General features: G+C 33.1%; 1 long non-coding RNA gene across 1 annotated transcript; it reads right to left on the bottom strand.

The window, feature by feature from the left end:
* Nucleotides 1-299: 299 nt before the first annotated feature.
* LOC143069490 (uncharacterized) lies at nt 300-10,919 on the bottom strand. Its single transcript, XR_012976427.1, has 3 exons — nt 10,602-10,919; nt 7,347-7,430; nt 300-541 (listed from the first exon to the last, which is right to left on the bottom strand). It is a non-coding gene; the product is annotated as an uncharacterized LOC143069490 (long non-coding RNA).
* Nucleotides 10,920-11,396: the final 477 nt, after the last annotated feature.

Below are 11,396 nucleotides of genomic sequence, written 5' to 3'. Positions count from 1 at the left end.
ATAATGGGCAAAGAATTTGTCAAATTCGTTCTGACTTCGAGAGTTGATATATTACTGTTGCAGATTTCTTAGTGATTGTAAAATAATCAATTTCAAAATTAGTGCAATGTTTAAAACTTGTAGATTGGGAAAATAATGAATACACATCATGACACATGTATTACTTTAAAAAATTATGGATATTAGTTTTTATAATATAAATACAAAACATGGATAAATGTCTTGAAGTAAGATAACAAAAACAAACTCGAACAATATCAACTATTTTTGTGTTGCAAGTACAATATATATATATATATACATTTAATTTCCAGATCAGGACGACTTTAATCGTAGATATACGTACCTGAAGTTCCTGTATAATGACTTTTTCTTGTAGTTCTTGTATTTTGGGCAATTGATGTTTGCTTATGTGTTACATTGACATATGGTCTAGTTGATTTTTGTGGTAAATCTGTAGTTGTGATGATTTTCTTGGTATTCATTTTTGTAGTTATACTCGGATGCATGGTTGATTTGGTACAACTTGTACCAATTGTTCCTAAAATGTAATAATTAACCATTGCTGAACGGGTATGCGAAAACATATGGAAGTCACGATCAGAACTGTAACCATAAACAAACTTTTCTGACTATGAGGTCAGGCCTTGAAGTCATAAAACTTTGCCCAGTGCTCGGAGCACAAAAATCATGCTCGAAACATGAAATCCAGCATTTTGATTGGTTGGTTTTGGAGTATGAGTACAAAAAACTGACTCGAAAGTTTTATGGCCAATGGTCCAGGGCTTTGGTCATTGTTGAAAGCCGTATGGACCGGTGACCTTTAGTTGTTGATTTCTTTGTAATTTTTTTCTTGTGGAGACATCAAATTTTCTTAGTTTCAAAACTTTAAGTTTAATCTAAAGATAGTGAAATTTGAAAATTCTCACTCCTTTTAAAATATTTTCATCAAATTACAAAAATTGAAAATTATATATGTAACACTTCCAAACGTGTCCATCCTCCTAAAAAAAGTCCGATCCCCCCAAACGTGTCCATATTATACAATGTTGCCCAAACGTGTCCGATAATTGTTATTTGCCCAAACGTATCCACTTTTAAACGGCAGAAGGTCTCACGTCTTTTAGCGCTAATACATGTATGTCAAAAAGGACATTGATAAGGTTTACATCAGTTCTATAAAAAAGTTGATGGAGTGGTCATTTATTAACATTAGTTTGATCAATGCTGGTTGTTAATGATTATCATAACTGAAATTTTAATCTGTAACATATAAGTTAACTTTTGACTGAAATTACTTTTTGTGTTGCAAGTATTACTTGCTCATTAAGAGCGAACATACAAATAACGTGAGTACAGTTGAATTAATCGTTTGCTATGTGAATCATGTTTTTATTTTACAATTCTGGTATTTTTAGTTAATTTTAGGTAACGAACATTACCAAAGACACATGAACATGAGACATAACGTCCAGTACCAAATATAACATTCCTTATTCGAACGGTATTATGTTAACAATATATTCTGTAGTTAGGTTCTATTAGCATACTGGGAATTTAAGATTTGGCCTTAATTTTTACTGTTATTTGTGATTAACACTAGTTGAGATTTTAGTCTAAAAAAAATAATGCGAGTAAAGACCAAATCGGATTTGTTTAAAAATTTATAACTTCAGTAAGAAGCAGGCAGCTACGTCAATATCTGTTATGTAATAGAAGCCGTTTTAAATAAAAGTTACGAAAATTTAAAAACAAAATGTTGCCTACTAAATACAACTGATGGCACATTATCAAAAGTGGAATGCTTCAAAGGTTTTAATGCGCAGATAAAAGCGCCCATAGCGGGTATTTTTTTATTTTTTATTTTTTTTATCTTTTAATGAAATAGCAAAAGATCGCAAAATGAGTATACAGTAACAATAAAATAAAAATTAAAAAATTTCCTACGTATTTATAGTATGGAAACGAAAGGTAGTCAAATCAGTAAAAGAAAACAAGCTTGAGATGGACACGTTTGGATGGGTATTAAAAATGGACACGTTTGGGCGTTTTATACAAATAAAAAGTTTTTGCTTACTTTTACAACTAGTATAAAAAAGAAGATGTGGTATGATTGCCAATGAGACACATGTTTTGCAGTTAATCTATGTCGATGTGAACACGTTTGGGCAAATCAGGCACGTTTGGTGGAAGGACACGTTTCTGAGTGTTACATTTTCAAATGTAGAAAATGGTTGATTAAACCTGGTTTTATAGCGCTAAACCTCTCACTTTGTTGACAGTCTCATTAAATTCCGTTATATTTACAATGATGCGTGAACTAAACAGACATAATAAATAAAATAGTCAAAATATGGGTACAGCAGTCACCATCGTGTAACAATTTTAAAAGGAACAATTTAAACAGAACACAAAAACATCAATCTACAAACACATTCATTGATTCGCGTGCCTGACGTCAGAAAATTTTATACGTCAAATATTTTTGGCGTTCAATGTTTATACAAACAATTTTAAAATTTGACATGGGCAATGCCATCATACAGGGTTAAACAAACAAAAGTATGTAACAATTAATTTCAGAAATAGACCAGGTGCATCGAAATGGCTAGAGTCTCCTGTTATGCGTGGATACCTCGCAATAGAATCAACATTCAGACAAAATGTTTAATTAGAAAATGGAGATAATTATCAAAATTACAAACTGAACGGTTATTCTGGTATTTGAAGATCTAAGACTGAGAAAACTGTTGCATTAAATAACCAATTCATGATTACAACCGTAAAATAATATGGATCGTTTTAATTCGTTCCTTCCTATAAGGTTGCTCGGTAGCTTTTGTGTAAATAGCACATCAGGTGCACACCTCTGGTAAAATAATCGGCATAGTATGACAATGCCAACACATAACGTATTATTGAAATATGTAAAGGCATAAACTTGGGCTGATGGTGTGTGAATTGGAATGGAATGTTGACAATTGGAAAGTTGAAATAATTACGTTTGTCACAGATGATTCTAGTTTGAATTTGTTCATCTGTGTCCAGATCGCGGAAAAGAACAGTTTACGAGGCAGACCATCTAGTTTCCATATTATGTTACAGCTTAGGTTCACTGGGATTAATGAGATACAAGAACTCACTGGAAGTGTCAGGGCATCATCAATATGTCAGATAGTGTAATTCTAAAAAGAATTTGACGTTTTTTCTCATTGCACTTTTTTTTGGTGCTGACATGAACTATCATTGATATTGTTATATTTATAAATTAACTGTTTACAAAATTTTGAATTTTTTGAAATACTAAGGCTTTTCTACCTCAGGCATAGATTACCTTAACTGTACTTGGCAACACTTTTTTCTCAAAAGATTTTGGATCTCAAAGCTCTTCAACTTTGTACTTCATTTGACTTTTTTAAAACTCTTTTGGATTCGAGCGTCACTGATGGGTCTTTTGTGGACGAAACGCGCGTATGGCGTATATATAAAATTAAGTCCTGGTATCTATGATGAGTTTATTTTGTTTGAATTCTGTTTCATATGATTACCAAATATAATCCACCTACAGTCACACATCATAAAAAAAAAATTGCTGATCTAAGATGTGGGAGAAATTATGGACATAATTGTGCAAATCGTGATACAAGCATCAAATTTGGTATATGGGTGGACTAAATGATAATTAAAAAAAATCAGCTGCTGGCCAGAAATTTTTTTTTTCAAGATGGCCACCGGTCATGCTGCAAATGGCGACATTTCCAATTAGTTACATTTCGTAAATCTTTTGAAATATGTGTAATAGGTATAATCCGATGTAAGTTTTGATAAAATTTAAATTACAGTTCCTTATGTACGAAAAACAATACTTGCATAAAGAAAAAAGTGACTTCCGGTCCCAAAACGGCGGCAAAACGTCGAAAATGTCAATTTTTTTCATTTCTATCAACTTAACTAGTGATATCACTGAATTTGTTAAGTTCAAATGCAAATATAGTTTGTTAAAAAGACAGGTTGCTTATCTTATAATTATCTGACAGTTACCAATACACAAACCTGTACACGAAAGGCCAGAACGGTAGCATTTAAAGTAACCAACACAGCTGAATTTCTTGCATCCGCATTTCAAAAACATCATGACACAAGGATCAGCGGCCACCAAAGAAGTCCATTTTGGTTTCCAATTGTCATTTCTTTTTAACCCAACTCCTGTGTTCATGAGTTCATCAGCGACATTATGATGCTATCCGCCTACCACAGGTAATGCTAATGATTTTGTAGTAGGCTGAAAAGCATCATAAGGCCGCTGTTTCCTTGCAAACGATTTTAATCGTGCCTCGTTAACATCAAACGGTTTCTTTACATGATGCAAACAAATACTTCTATGAAGTCCATGTCTGTGTCTTCCTACACCTTAGCGAAAAAAACGTCCCTTACATCTAAGAATACTTCCAATGTCTGCCAAGCTGACCTCTTCACTTTCCGATAAAATGCCGACACAGTGTCACACCAACTAAGTGCATGGAAGAAAGGAAAAGCTGCTACGTTTACACGAGGACCAAATGCATTTGATATGACAAGTTCTGGAAGCCATCGACAGTCTTCCTTCAAAAACCTATCCATAATTTGTCCACACCTAATATTGCGAGTACGGCAATTCCTAATACTACTACATCTATGTCAGTACTACTTAAAATTACTTTTAACAACCATTAATAGCAGCATGTTTATCATGGACAATCATTTGTGTATCATCCTTTTCATGGTTACAAGGGGAAAGCTAGGAAGTATCCCTATTGAAATTGCAAAGAATGTTTTCACCTTGAGTAGCATAAGCAGTTTCATTAGTCTATTAAGAAGCGATTCTGTCAGCAAGACACTTTACCAATTCTGTTTTGTTGTCATCTTCACAGAGAAAACTTCTCCAAACCCTTGGCCTTCTACCAGAACCAACAACTTTCAATCTAGCACCAGTACTTTATATGGAAACGTTCTTTTTCATCTGGTTAAAAAAGCAGATTTTCCTTCGTTTCACATTTGCTTCAAAAGATCGTGCTGTTTGGACTCACTATCTTGGAGTTTATATACATATCTTACCTACTTCTGAACCTACAACTTCCTTTTGTACAAATCTGACGACTATTCTAGAAATGGATTTCCAAACTTTTTCATCACTTTAGAAAGCCTTTATTGTTTTTTGAAGAAATCCTTTTGTGTTTTCGTGAAGTCTTCATGATGTCGTTCATCTGTTGCAGAATGAATCAACCCACTAAATCTTTCAAATTCATCTACCAGTCTACTAATTATAACTTCTGGTCCAACTACCATCAATCGTCTCGACGGTATCTTCGATTAAACGTATGGTACCATAATCGCCGTTCACGACTCATTGTTTTGTGTTTGTGCCTGATAAATTGTAAAAATCAGGTTGCTGGTCTTACATACAATAACAATTACCATTAGCAATTTCATTACCATATGTGGGTGATGTTCGTGAAGGGAAGACATATCTTGGAGATGGCTCGGTAATCATCGAGCATAATTTACACGATCAAAACCAAGAGTGGTATCATGCTTGATATGGACTGTTTGAAAGGTACGATATCTGACTCGTGAAGTTAGGGTACTACCGAAGGCACATTATGTTCTTAATTCATTATTGAACGCCAGAAATTAAACTGTGGTCGATATGACTCTCTTTCCTTACACCCGTTGATCACATACTTGAACGTCACATAGTCATGAACCATATTTTCTGTGTTTACGCTTTCATAACGGCTGGCATTATCAATTCAAGCAAACCACATGCATTTATCTGATGGCCGTGTCTATTCATAATTACATTTGAACATACATGAAAGGTATCTGCCATTCCAGGTGTTTCTATATCGGCTTCAGTGAGCACACATGTCCATCCACTATCACGCAATATATCACTCAGAATTTTAAAACAAGCCATTTTAATGTACAATCCACCAAACATGACGATACAATTATGTTCTTCTTACAAATCTGGCCATTTCAACTAACAATGCTTCACCAATACCAAAGGGTTTATCTGCAGCTATAATTGATGTTTGCCCGATACTAAGTATTTAGAAAGTTAACCACCTTTTTTTTTTACCTTATCCATGGAATACTTAGAAGAATGAATGACGACCAAGATATGTTTAAGAAATTCAAATCCTCATCTGTTACATAAACTACGATTTCCATCATTTTGCCCTTGTAATGCGTGTAATTCGTTCTTATTTATAAATAGTTTGCGCATGCGCGAAATTGTTAAACGCATGTGTATCATAATCTTAAAAAAAATGACATTAAACAAATTCAAAACATCATTAAAAATTCAAAAGCGCTAAACATGTATAAATAGTTCAAATGTTTGTGTGTGAATTTTGTGACATTTTCACGCATGCGCAAACCCAGAACATGTCAAATATTCATTTTTCTTGTATATACGTCACATGTAAAGAAGGTATTCACCAAACCTGATATTATTTTTTACTCAAAAAAGGTCAAAGAAAACATTTTCTAGAAAAATAGGTATTTCAATCTGTAAAAACAGCCATTTTAGTAAAGGTGGTGGCCATCTTGAAAGATGATTTGTTTTATGGCCAGCAGTTTTTTCTTAAAAAGTTTATAATTATGATGCTTCGTGCTAATTTTCATGCTTGTATTATTTGCACAATTCCATTGATTTTGCTTGCTAATAATACACTCTCGAATGATAATCAGAAGCTTCTCTAGCATACATCGTGTTGCTCATATAAGAACAGATTGGGGGGTAATTCTTATTACATTATGTCACGCTTTAGTGAAACAGGAAGGAATTATGGTTACGAAAATTTGAAACATATCCATCGCATCTTTACCCTTCGGATCTGTGCACTAACCCGGGCCACCCGGTTATGGAGGGATTCGTGTCAGTTTTCTTTGTTTTGTTTCGTATACTGTTGTTTCTCTTATTATCATTTTTTCCTTTTTTGGCATGAAATTGTCAGTTTATTATTACTTGAAAATTACAATATTGAAAAAAAAAACTTTGAATTGTAAAAGTAAGTATTCGCAAGAGTTTGCCTGCAACTTAATATTTCATTTTCATAGCCAAATCCGTGAAAGGAATCAGAGATTTGCATGAGGGAGAAGCATTCCTTCAAGTTAATTTATAATAATTTCTAACATTTTGTAAACAAAAAATTTTAATAACACAGAAAATTCCGATTTTCATGCCAGTACCAAAGTACTGGCTACTGGGCTGGTGATACCCTCGGGTTACTAACAGTCCACCAGCAGAGGAATAATTCATACTTTTGCAAACAGTAAATTTATGAGTTATAATATATTACCATCATTACAACAGCAGTAATAGTTCCGTTTACTCTTTCCATATCTCACACAAGTTCCTTTAAAATCACATCCATCAAAATATGCTGTAATAATAAAAACTTATTATATTAGAATAGGCATGCACATTTCATTTATCTTATAGCTTGCTAGTGCTAGTGCTAGTGCTATTGCTTTTTTTTTTATCTTTGTTAATTAAAACACATTTCATGTAATAAAGTAACAATACCCTTGTCTTGCTCAAACTCTAATAATGCTGATTACTCGACAATAAATGCGTACTCTAATCAGTTTCATTCGGTTATATATTTGATATATAGTAAATAACATTGAGAAAGGAAATGGGGAATGTGTCAAAGTGACAACAACCCGACCATAGAGCAGACAACAGCCGAAGGTCACCAATGTGTCTTCAATGTAGCAAGAAACTCCCGCACCCGTAGGTGTCCTTCAGCTGACCCCTTTAAACATATATATACTTGTTCAGTGATAATGGACGTCATATTAAACTCCGAATTATACACAAGACAAGACTAGATAGTATAATTATAACCTTGAAATTGTAAGGGACATACGTGGATCAATTTTAGACTTGCTAGATTTGTAATCCATAGATATAGGAAGATGTGGTGTGAGTGCCAATGAGACAACTCTCCATACAAATAACAATTTAAAAAGTAAACCATTATAGGTTAAAGTACGGCCTTCAACACGGAGCCTTGGCTCACACCGAACAACAAGCTATAAAGGGCCCCAAAATTACTAGTGTAAAACCATTCAAATGGGGAAACCAACGGTCTAATCTATATAAACAAAACGAGAAACGAGAAACACGTATATATTACATAAACAAACGACAACTACTGTACATCAGATTCCTGACTTAGGACAGGTGCAAACATTTGCAGCGGGATTAAACGTTTTAATGGATCCAAACCTTCTCCTTTTTTCTGAAACAATAGCATAACATCACAACAAAGAAAAACATACGATAAAATATCAATTGGCAGACTTAACTCAATCAAAAAACGTATGATTAAACAATGAACGAATAAATTTGATCTGCGATATCTGAATACAAATGCACAGTTAATTAAATATTAGAGACAAACATTCATGACCAAAAAGCTAACAAACAAATTCAAACACAGGACATGACTGAGAAATATTTAACCAATCAATGTTCACTTTAGAAAAAAACCTGTTTTTTTATAATCTTGAAGTTTATACAAATGTTGTAAGAATACTAAAGTAAGTGAAAATTTGAAGATATTACAAATAATGAAAGTTGGTGTACAGACAAGATCCATATAAATAAAAAATAACAAAAAAGCATTATAAACAGTATCAACAGGTCGAATTAACAAGAAAATACGATTTGAGAGTACTCGCAGTTACTGACAGCTAGTTAAAAGCCAAAACCAATAAATAATAAAAAAAATCATGCATCAGAGACTAAAATCGACTAAAACACATCACAGGGATTTAGTATTTTAACGTCATTAATAGTCAAAGAAGACATGACTTGTGCAATGCCAAAAATAAATGTATCGACAGGTAGTAGTATAGTGAAGAGCGACTTCTATAGAAATAAAAGTTGACGTGTCTATGTCTCTATACATCTCGCCTCAAAAGATAATGAAATTTAGTTATGTTTTAATTTGCTAATGACAATATCAATATTAGTGCCAATGTGAACTATATTCAGAGATCTTATTACAATATTGGTACGATAACCCTTACTTATAAGTTTGTTTAAAGGTTCGATGAGTTTACAAGGATCACATAGTGATTTCCTCGCTTTAAGTACAATATTACAATAGTTAAAAAAACTAAACAATTTGATTAAAATCTGCGGGTATCTTAAGTTTCGATTTTATATATATATATATATATATATATATACGTTTTGTTCAAGTTTTGCCCATTAGTTCCTGCAGTAAAATATATTGAAAGTATGACGGCCATAGTAATCTGATAAAACACTGCGAGCGCACAAATAAAGAACTAATGGAGACCTGTGCATTCCACAGAAAAGAAGGAGCTGACAACCATTATCAGAGAAAAGTTCTATCATCATAAATTTTGATATAAGTGCCGTGCAAGGAAACAAAGATTTAATGGAGGGAGACATATCTAAAATTGTTCGAGAGTCGTTGGTTATAAACGTGTCTTTATGTGTTCCTTTGATCTTAAGCTTGTTAGACCTATGTTTTTGAATACATTAGTTTTGTAAAGCAAAGGCTTCATTGACAAGTTGAAAGCATATCCTCTAAGGGTCCAGTCTGTTGATTGATGTTCGAAATGCAACTATGTGTCAGCTTTTTCATCAATATTTGTAATTCACGCTTACCCACAACTCACTTCGACCAAGAATCATTATAGGCAAATCTTTTAGGAATTTTGGTCCTCAATGCTCTTAAACTTCGTACTTTATTTGGCCTTTTTAACTTTTCTAGATTCGAGCGTCACTGATCAGTCTTTTTTAGACGAAACTCTCGTCCGGCGTAAATACAAATTTAATCCTGGTATCTATGAAGAGTTTATTGTCGGTTAGTCTGAATAAACACTTCGGAGCTTCATTTTCTAAATATGTGTTTATAATGTCAGCCAAGTTTATAGAGTCGTATGTGGCTTTTTCCTACTCGGATCGTTGAAAATACAAGTTTCGGACTTAAATATATCTATCGTGTGGATGTAAGATATACTTTTCCAAATGTTTAAAATCAAGATATTATGGTTTCTGATCTTCATATTTAGAAATAACAATTAGTATTTAGGCAAGCTTGTAGCTTTAAGGGGGATACAAAAACAATCATGAACTAACGACCATGTTTTCATCATATGTCATATTATTACTACGATAGATTAGAGCATTTGGACTTCCTTTTTAAAATCACATAACAAGTATTGTTGTATTTATCTAAATTACTAGAAAGAAAAATTGAAGACAACTTGAAATTTTTACGGTGATACACAGTTAGGGTTGGTGTTTCTTAAACTGCTTTTATGCACTGATGCATCATGTTGTTAGTTTTTATTAGTTTGTCAGTTCTTCTAAAAGGAAATAGTTACATCAACAGCCAGACCTTTGTTTTGGTTTTGTAGCACTCAAGTAAATGTTAAAATGGTTGTTTATGCTGATAATGGTCACAGGGATGCAGTCATTATGATACAAGGTTAATGTAGTTTTCATTGAAAACACTTTAAAAAATGATGAAAGATAGAAAAAGAACAATTGGCAACAATTATCATACCTTTTTTCAAACTCAGAGGATCAACAATACAGGTTAGTTTTCCACCATCTGCTTTGTATAAAGATAACTGTCCAATCATACCAGATGAACTTATTTCCCTGGTTTCTAAGGAAATCTTTGTTAAATTGTAACCTTCATATAAAAATGATGTCTCCACTTGCAAAGCTAATGCCTTACTCAAATTTGAATATGTCCCAGATACTTGGACTGTTATGTTCCTAAGGGAAACAGTTGCACCAATACTCAGTGTATGTTTAGGTTTTGTGGCATTCAAGAAGATCGGAAAGCTGTGTTGTTTATTGTCACATGAATACATTCCTTCCCATTCACTTGTTGAAAACTCTGTTTTATCTGTACAGTCAATAAGAAAATATTACAAATAAATGGTATCGAATATGAACACACACAAAATAGCATATTAAATGTCAAGATGATTCATCTGACTAGTCATCGGTACACATGTCCTTCTATGAAGGGTGTTCATACTCACATGTTACTACACAAATAACCATTTTATCTATAGGGTTGGTTCAAATAATTATATGAACACAGATGCTTTCTGTAGTGTTTCCAAAAAATATTAACTTAGCCAAATTGACATTTATATCAATTTTATTTCAAATCTCTGCGGACAATTTAAGACATTCTAAAGGATGATCGCCGTTATAATTATCATTAAAATCTAATCATCTATCAGTGTCATCAAACGCGTATACGAAAGAACTGAGTGTTTGATATGTGACGAATATCTGGCCACTTCATTGATGAGTTTATCCCAAAACTCCTGTCTATAGA

The sequence above is a fragment of the Mytilus galloprovincialis genome, chromosome 1 (genome assembly GCF_965363235.1).
Source record: "Mytilus galloprovincialis chromosome 1, xbMytGall1.hap1.1, whole genome shotgun sequence".
In the NCBI taxonomy this organism is placed as follows: domain Eukaryota; kingdom Metazoa; phylum Mollusca; class Bivalvia; order Mytilida; family Mytilidae; genus Mytilus; species Mytilus galloprovincialis.
The sequence above is the reverse complement of the archived record's forward strand: the minus strand, read 5'-3'. Positions and strand labels throughout refer to the sequence as shown.